The sequence below is a fragment of the Sciurus carolinensis genome, unplaced genomic scaffold, assembly GCF_902686445.1.
Source record: "Sciurus carolinensis unplaced genomic scaffold, mSciCar1.2, whole genome shotgun sequence".
In the NCBI taxonomy this organism is placed as follows: Eukaryota; Metazoa; Chordata; class Mammalia; order Rodentia; family Sciuridae; genus Sciurus; species Sciurus carolinensis.
Genome location: NW_025920145.1, coordinates 1197627 through 1207675, shown reverse-complemented (window position 1 = coordinate 1207675; position 10049 = coordinate 1197627). Strand labels below are relative to the sequence as shown.

At 40.8% G+C, this 10049-nt stretch overlaps 1 pseudogene; it reads right to left on the bottom strand.

The window, feature by feature from the left end:
• Window positions 1–1083: 1083 nt before the first annotated feature.
• On the bottom strand, window positions 1084–2017 carry LOC124974383 (olfactory receptor 2T4-like; annotated as a pseudogene).
• Between the last annotated feature and the right edge of the window lie 8032 nt (window positions 2018–10049).

Sequence of the window (10049 nt, the reverse complement as noted above, 5' to 3'; positions counted from 1 at the left end):
TGGTACTGTGTGGTATGTATGACATTTTGCAGGAGAGCAGATCTTAACTACTCTAAATGCAAGAAAAAGAATGATGGTAGTGATCTGAGGTAATGAACATGTCAGTTATTTTGTTATAGTAATCACATTCATCATGTGAAATTCTAAATCTATACATTATAGACCTTACATATACACAAGTTTTTATTATAAGACCTATGTCTCTAAATTTGCAAAGAATTGGGAAACTACAGTAAAACAAGTGCAGAATGAATCCTCAATTGAATCTTGCATCTAACCAAGAAAACTTTTATCAGGGGAAGGTGTTCATGATGAGGAGGTGTTCATGAAGATGAAGGAAAAAGCAGAGGTAAGTGTAGGAATGTGAACAGCATTACTGTGGAAATAGTAAGAGTGACATTTACTCAAGGACTTTCAAGTAAAAGCAGATGTGAGGTAATGAATGCAATAATTAACTGCCTCCAGTAATCACATTCAACATATTACATGCTATAACCTTACATTGCAGGCCTTAAATATATACAGGTTTTTTTTTTTTTTTTTTTTTGAGGCATACCTCTCCAACTATGGAAATTTTTGAGAGACGGGTAAACAAGTTCAGAATGAATTCTTGATTCTTTAACATTTCACCTGTTATTTAACTGTTTGTGTATACAGCATTTCAAATTTACAGAGAATTAGCAGGAAAAAGTTTAGCACAAATAAATTCTCATGTACGCTTACTGTAGACGCACCAATTATTAATATCAATTTTTCACTTTTCCACTTTTGTTTTTCTCTCTCTTTCCATTCCATCAATTGAACACCTCATGACCACTTTCTCTCAATGTTGACTGTGATTTCTAATAATTTGAATATTCTCCTACAGAAGGAGAAAGTCCTTGTCAAATTAGAAATATAATTTGGATCCAGAGGAGCTGCATAAGGACTTCAAATGCACAAGGAGTGGACAGAGTAAGCTCACCCTGAAAGGTGCATATGAATAAAACACCACGGAGTGGTAGTCCAGGGAGTGAGGGCACCAGGGAACTTCGATCATCTGATGTGGATGGAAGGAGAAAGCAAGTACAAAAATTCCCTCTTTTACTGTTCCTGAAAGACAGGTCCCACTTTCAACATCTTTCTAAGAGGAGCAGTGACATCATTGTTTCTAAAACTGTAGATTAATGGGTTCAGCACAGGAGTGAGTATGGTGTAAAAGAGAGACACCACCATGTCCTTATGGGGGTTGTGGTAGAAGCTGGGGAACATGTAGGTGTAGACAGCAGCACCATAGAAGAGTGTGACCACCATCATGTGTGAGCAGCAGGCAGCCACGGCCTTCTACCTTCTGCTGAGTTCATCCTGTGGATGGTGAGGAGGAATTGGAGCTTGAAATGACTGTCACAGGAATGAGAGCATGAGGATACAGCACAAGTACATGAAAACTTCATACAATGAAGTGTCTAGGAGAGCTTCATCACAGCAGGGACTTCACAGAAGTTCTTGATCATCCTGGATCTGAAGAATGGGAGGTTCATGGTTATGGGAGCGAATATAAAGTCCTGCATGGGTCCCAGGAACCAGCACTTAGATGCCAGGAGTAGACACACTCTTCTGTTGATGAGGACAGGGTAATAAAGCACATGGCAGATGGTCACATACTGGTCATAGGCCATGACTGCCAGAAAGACATATTCCAAAACACCTAATGTCAAATGGATGAACACATGCATCCCACATTCACGGACAAACATGGTACTCACACTTGGAACCTGTCCAGTAATATCTTGGGCACCGTGATGGAGATGTACATCATGTTCATGAGGGACAGTTGGATAATGAAGTACATGGGGGTGTGGAGCTTGGCATTGGAATGTATCAGGAGGATCAGGATAGCATTTCCAGACAAGGTCATCAGGAAAACCAGGAAGATGACAACACAAAGTGGAGATGGGTGTTGAGATTGACTGAAGAGTTCCACCAGAAAAAAATTTGCCCACACTGTGTATTTGGTCATCTGTGTGTTGATGTCCATGAGGTTCCACCAGGGCCACCAAGAAAGCATTCAGTTAATTTCCTGCACAGGCTGAAATGAATGTGTGGTGAGCAGTCACACATATGTGTACCCACCTGATTGTTCAACCAGAGGAATTTCCAGGGGCTGCAGATCCCAGGAGTCCAGATGACCTGGAGTAAACAATATTTTTTAAAAAGAATCTTAAAGCTCACAACTGTGGGTGAAACAAGGTGATAATTTGTAATGAGGTTGCCACATTTCAAGGTCTGAGCTTCATGAAGAGTGCAGTTTTTCAGAGAGAACTGGATGTTTACAGAGTCACTTACGAGTGCTTGAGCAAAGAGGAGGACGTTGCAAACAAGGAAATCACCTGCCCTTTTTCCTGAGTTTTGTTATTAAAGTGTGAAATAAATTTTAATATTTGTGGTTTAACTACCTGGTTTAAACTGGCATCCTAAAAACTCTCAGACCTATATTATACTAGAAATATTTAGAAAGTAAATGAAACAGAGTTTGGGGAAAATCCACACCAATCATTTCAACCCACTAAATCCATAGTACCAGGTCATGCTGGGATATTCTGTGAGTCTCTGTGGTGATTCTCCTGTTCTCTTCAGCAGACTACAGTCTTCACACAGGACCAAATTTTAGAGACCTGAGGGGGCATCATGTAACAATCCCAGGTCATGACTGACTTCCAACCCTGGCTAGTGCTGCCCTGACCCTCCAATTTCCTGTCTGCTCTGCCTTGGAGATGATAAAAATGATATCTGACCTCAGGTGTGGTAATGAAGAAAGGCAAAGTAATGAGAGTTCTCTGAATCCTGCCTCTTACAAATGAACAGACATGATGTTTATTGACCTCTGCACTAATAACTCTGCCAAATCTTACACATGGCTGTCATTGCTATTGTATTATGAGATACCATACTTCAGTTCATCAATTTGAGTACCTATTTATATCTTTAATACTTTGATTTTCAGGATAACATGAAATGGATATGCAAATGAAGATTATAATGAACTGTGCAGAAAAGTATTTGAATTTGTTAAACTTTTTGTTTTTTATATAAAATGAATGTTTTAAATATATACTTAAATAAGCATTAATATGAACCACTGTCTGAGATAATTATCGGTTTGACACTGGCTAAGCACCGCTTCCTCATCCCCATGTACTTTCTTAGCAATCTTTCCTTCTTGCATCTCCTCTTAACCTTGGCCTGTGTGTTCCAAATGTTGTCCCATATTTGGGGGCCAGAAAAGAGCATCATCTACACAGGTATGTCACCTAGCTATGTGTGCTCCTCTGGAAACCATGCTGCTGGTGGAGATGGAATTTGCTATTTTGCCATCTGCCAGCTCTGTGTCCTGATGCTCAGTCCACTGTATTGGAAGCTGGATTTCTTAGCCTGGCTGTCTGACCTGATAGTGTCTCTGGTCCAATCTTCCACCAGCTTCCAGCTCCTCTTCAGCCTCTTCACTTCTTTGATAGAGTGCTGAAAGAGCTGCCAGTATATAATTTATAATTTTAGTAAAATTCTTTTTCTGGATTTTTTTTGCTTATTTGTTATGAATCAACTCCTTCAGGTTAGACTTTATATGGAATATCTTTCCTCCATTCTTCACTTCAAACCTCCTCTTTACTGTGTAAAGGGCAGCTAGGATTTGATCACCTTAAGCCCATTTGACCTCTGAGCTTGCAAGCCACATATCTGGCTTTGATCAGAATCTCCAGGGTTTCAACTTCTCTCTGGTTGGTACACAAGAGAAAAGAAGAAGGTAGGACAAGGAAGAGAACAGGGCAGTGACAGAAATGCAAAATGGAGTCCAGGGCTGCACACAGGAGTTCAGATCATTACCCTCTATGCATTCTGCCAAAGCCACCAAGGATGGATGTCAGTCATGGAGAGTGAACCTCAGCCTGTCCCTACCAAGGATATCTGCTCCATGTGCACAGTCCAACTTCCACACTCCTGAGAAATTGCTGGCTTCACTCCTGAGACATTGCCCACTTCCCAGCAGAGCTGCTCTCCACCTGTTTTCCTGAGGTGTGTCCCATTCTAATCTTGTCTTCTTCCTCAGCACTCTGCTAAACCCCTGGTGAAATTAAAGTCAAACATTCAGCAGCAATCCAAATAATGAATCCAAATAATGGAGAGGAGAGAGAGAGAGAGAGAGAGAGAGAGAGAGAGAGAGAGAGAGAGAGAGAGAGGAGAGAATTGCCTCCTACCTCTGACCCTCCAGCAATTTAATGACAACAAACTCCATGGAGGGCTGTGTTTATTATTGCACTATAAATGGAGGGGATGGCAGGTGGTCATTGGACACTAGACACAGTCACTGCCATCAGGCCATAGGGAATGTCAAAACACAGGAGGGACAAATGGGCACAGATATCTTCCTATCAGGTTATTGTCCCCAGCCTGGACCATGAACATTCCTGGAGTTGTCCTTGCTCATGAGACACTGAAGACTTCCCAGTCTTCCTCATGAAGGGAAAGGAGATTGGGAGACTCCATAATTCCTCAGATTTAAGAGCATCTTCCTATCTCTCTGACAGTGTAGTCTCATGTCATGTGTCTAAACAAACACAAAGGAGTAAAACAACACTGAGGAATATATGAAACACTAGAAAAATATATGAAACACTTGAAATACTTGATGGCCATGTACAAAAACTATTATTATGTCTATTCTTCATTTATCTATTTAGGCAATGCTGGGGATTTCAGGAAGGGCCCTCTACAAGCTGTGCAAACAGTCATGGGAGTACACCAGAGTTAAATGCAGGATTTAATACTTTATTATGCTTTATTTATTTATATAGTTTGGTACCAGGGACTGAACTCAGAGGTGTTTTACCACTGAGCCACATCCCAGCCTTTTTAATTTTTATTTTGAGACAGGGTCTTGCTAAATTGTTTATGGTCTTACTAAGTTGCTGAGGCTGGCTTTGAAATGGAGATTCTCCTGCCTCAGCCTCCCACACTGGTGGGATTACAGGTGTGTGCCACTGCTCATCACTTTTTAGCATGCTTTCAATTTGATATTTAGTTAATGGTGTTTAAGACACTTTAACTGTGTAGATGTGGAGTGTCTGCTCAGAATACTCTTAGTGATGATTGATGTCACATACATTTTCAAGTGCTGCTTGGTTGGTTGACAAGCATATTGTTTTTAAGTTTGCTTATGAAACACTGTATCATGCAGTTGCTTCTCTGGGTAGGCCATGGAAGGTGAGTTAATGGGCTTTAGAAGCCCATCACCAACATGCTAGACAAGCTGTTGACCAGTGATGCTAATTAACCACAGAGCACACTCAGGGCTCTGTGCTTGCCCAGCACTTAGAAAGATCATCTATATATGTTCATTGATATAATTTTTTGCATCTAAGAAATTTGAGCATGTTTTCAAAGTATTTTTTTTGTTTTAATCATTTATTTTAGGCTTTAATTGTTCATGACATTTGCCATTTTATATATTAGGATTTTCTCAAAATTGGAATGCTATTTTAGAGAATAACAACATTCTTCTAAGTGTAATATTTGTTGCAACTGCTTTACCCAAATTTTACTTTTATTTTGACTTTTTTGATTTTAGGCCAGAAAAGTTCTAAATATTTATGTAGTTAAAACATTTGCTGTGTCACTTTTTACTCTGTGTTCATTTGGAAAATTTATTCCCTATGTAGATACTTGATTAATATACAATTCTATTTTAATTCAGTTGTCATGCTTTCAGATATATGCAATATTTTAAATCCTTGAGAATTTCTTTCATCATTGTTGAGGACTGTGAAACTCTGAGTTCTCTGTGAGGTCAAGGATATAAATATTTGTCCTTTAAGATCAAGCCAATGAGACCCAACTTGTAGTTCTGCCAGAAGAATGAGTTCAAGTGAGTGATGTACAGGGGCCTTCCATCTCTCTGTGGATGTGAAATATGACATCATGAGAAGTCACTTCTCACCCAGCTTACATTTGAGAAATATGATAGATGTAGATCCAAGACCCAGGTGACTGTTAGGTCAGCCTTAGGCAAACTGCACCAACATTGACAGCCACCTGCTGGCACCTCTTCCCAGTTCTCCTCACCTCTCCTCTCTACCAGTAGTGGATCCAATAGCAAGGAGCTTGATGTACTTGTTTTTCCAGTGAAAAAACTGCTCTCAAGAATTGACTCAAGACGGGGCGATCCAAGATGGCGGCCTAGAGGGAGACTGCACCCCCAGTCGCTCCAGAACCCAGGAGTTAAGAAGGGGAGGCATTGAGAGACTCGGACTGAAATAGAGCCACGGGTGAGTCTGCCCACTGGGTAAAGCTCGGCCCGGGTGGCAGGCCCAGATAGAGGTGGCTTATTGGAGCCGGGCAGGGCAGGAAGAGTCATCCACAGGCAGCCCTGCGCACTCCGGCGGTGGGCCCCGCCCACTCAGCCAGCTTCTCCAGGTTCTCCGAATGGAACTGGCCCGCTAGTGAGAGCCTTTCTGACCAGAACAAGCTCCGAGTCCCGGAGCCAGTGCAGCGCAGTGTACTCCGGCACGCAAGCAGATTCAGGGACCAGGATAGGGCAGTCAGAGACTTCCCCAAGTAGACTGGACCCCTGCGGTGGGAGGTGCTGTTCAAGGCTAGCTTCTCGGAGCAGACCGCCCAGTGAGAGTCTTTCTACATAGAACCAGTCACAAACCCCTGAACCAACGGAGAGCTTCCATCCACAAGCAGCCTCTGGGATCAGGGCAGGGCAGCCAGAGACCTCTTCAGGCGGCTCTGCCCACTCCGCCTGCAGGCTCTCTTCACGGGGCAATCCAAGATGGCGGCCTAGAGGGAGACTGCACCCCCAGTCGCTCCAGAACCCAGGAGTTAAGAAGGGGAGGCATTGAGAGACTCGGACTGAAATAGAGCCACGGGTGAGTCTGCCCACTGGGTAAAGCTCGGCCCGGGTGGCAGGCCCAGATAGAGGTGGCTTATTGGAGGCGGGCAGGGCAGCTAGAGTCTTCCCAAGGTAGCCTTCCACACTCCGGCAGTGGGCTCCTCCCACACGGCCAGCTGCACGGTGCAGGCCCACAGTGAGAGCATTTCCGCACAGAGCCAGTTCCAAACCGTGGAACCAGTAGGGGGCTAGGGGCAGTTTTCTTCGGATGCGCTGCTTTATCAGATTCCTCCAAGACATCAGGCTACTGAAGGCTGGGAGGTGATACACTGGAAATCTACCGGGACACTATAAGCCAATAGCGGAAAACTGCAATATCTCAGGGTCCCACTGACAACTGACCAATATGAGAAAACAAGGGAAGAAAATGTCCCAAACAAACCTAGATACTACATCAATAAAACCCAATGACAGCACAGCAGAAGAAATGTCAGAAAGGGAGTTCAGAATATACGTAATTAAAACGATCAGGGAAGCTAATGAGGAGATGAAAGAGCAAATGCAGGCATTGAAGGAGGAGATGAAAGAGCAAATGCAGGCATTAAATGATCGCACCAATCAACAGTTAAAAGACCAAATACGGGAAGCAAGAGATCATTTCAATAAAGAGTTAGAGATACTGAAAAAAAAAACAAACTGAAATACTTGAAATGAAGGAAACAATAAACCAAGTTAAAAACTCCATAGAAAGCATAACGAATAGGATAGAACACCTGGAAGACAGAACCTCAGACATTGAAGACAAATTATTTAATCTTGAAAGCAAAGTTGGCCAAACAGAAAAGATGGTAAGAAATCATGAACAGAATCTAGAAGAATTATGGGATATCATGAAAAGGCCAAATTTAAGAATTATTGGGATTGAGGAAGGCTTAGAGAAACAAACCAAAGGAATGAACAATCTATTCAATGAAATAATATCAGAATATTTCCCAAATCTGAAGAATGAAATGGAAAATCAAGTCCAAGAGGCTTATAGGACTCCAAATACACAAAATTACAACAGACCCACACCAAGGCACATTGTAATGAAAATACCTAACATACAAAATAAAGACAGAATTTTAAAGGCTGTGAGAGAAAAGAACCAAATTACATTCAGGGGGAAGCCAATACGGATATCAGCAGATTTTTCAATCCAGACCCTAAAAGCTAGAAGGGCCTGGAACAACATATACCAAGCCCTGAAAGAAAACGGATGCCAACCAAGAATCTTATACCCAGCAAAACTTACCTTCAAATTTGACGATGAAATAAGATCCTTCCATGATAAACAAAAGCTAAAGGAATTTACAAAAAGAAAGCCAGCATTACAGAACATTCTCAGCAAAATATTCCATGAGGAAGAGATGAAAAACAACGATGCAAATCAGCAACAGGAGGCGCTAGCCTAAAGGAATAGCCAAATAAAGGAGAAACCAAATCATGTCAAAAACAAATATGAGTCAATTGACTGGGAATACAAATCATATCACAATAATAACCCTGAATGTTAATGGCCTGAATTCATCAATCAAAAGACACAGACTGGCAGATTGGATTAAAAAGAAAAATCCAACAATATGCTGTCTGCAAGAGACTCATCTCATAGAAAGAGACACCCATAGACTAAAGGTGAAAGGATGGGGAAAAACATACCATGCACACGGACACAGCAAAAAAGCTGGAGTATCCATCCTCATCTCAGATAATGTGGACTTCAAACCAAAACTAGTCAGAAGGGATAAAGAAGGACATTACATGCTGCTTAAGGGAAGCATAAATCAGCAAGACATAACAATCATAAATATCTATGCCCCGAACATTGGCTCATCCACGTACGTCAAACAAATCCTTCTCAATTCCAGAAATCAAATAGACCACAACACAATAATACTAGGCGATTTTAACACACCTCTCTCACCACTGGATAGATGGTCCAAACAAAAATTGAATAAAGAAACTATAGATCTCAACAACACAATCAGCAATTTAGACTTAACGGACATATATAGAATATACCATCCAACAAAGAACGAATACGCTTTCTTCTCAGCAGCACATGGATCCTTCTCTAAAATAGACCATATTTTATGCCACAAAGCTACTGTTAGCAAATACAAGAAGATAGAGATACTACCTTGTACTCTATCAGATCATAATGGATTGAAATTAGAAATAAATGACAGAATAAAAAACAGAAACTTCTCCAATACCTGGAGACTAAATAATACACTATTATATGATGAATGGATAACAGAAGACATCAGGAGGGAAATAAAAAAATTCTTAGAAGTAAACAAGAACAAAGACACATCATATCAAAATCTCTGGGACACTATGAAAGCAGTACTTAGAGGAAGATTTATTTCATGGGGTGCATTCAAAAAAAGAAGTAGAAATCAACAAATAAACTGACTTAACACTACAGCTCAAAGCGCTAGAAAAAGAAGAGCAGACCAATACCAAAAGTAGTAGAAGACAGGAAATAGTTAAAATCAGAGCCGAAATCAACGAAATCGAAACAAAAGAAACAATTGGAAAAATTAACAAAATAAATAGTTGGTTCTTTGAAAAAATAAATAAAATTAATAAACCCTTAGCCACACTAACAAAGAGAAAGAGGGAGAAAACTCAAATTACTAAAATTCGGAATGAACAAGGAAACATCACAACAGACACGAGTGAAATACAAAACATAATTAGAAGCTATTTCGAAAATCTATACTCCAACAAAACAGAAAACCTCGAAGACATCAACAAATTTCTAGAGACATATGAATTACCTAAACTGAATGAGGAGGACATACACAACTTAAATAAACCAATTTCAAGCAATGAAATAGAAGAGGTCATCAAAAGCCTACCAACAAAGAAAAGTCCAGGACCAGATGGGTTCTCAGCCGAGTTCTACAAAACCTTTAAAGAAGAGCTCATTCCAATACTCCTCAAAGTATTCCATGAAATAGAAGAGGAGGGAACCCTCCCAAACTCGTTCTATGAAGCCAATATCACCCTGATACGTAAACCAGACAGAGACACATCGAGGAAAGAAAATTTCAGACCAATATCCTTAATGAACATCGACGCAAAAATTCTCAACAAAATTTTAGCAAATCGCATACAAATATATATTAAAAAG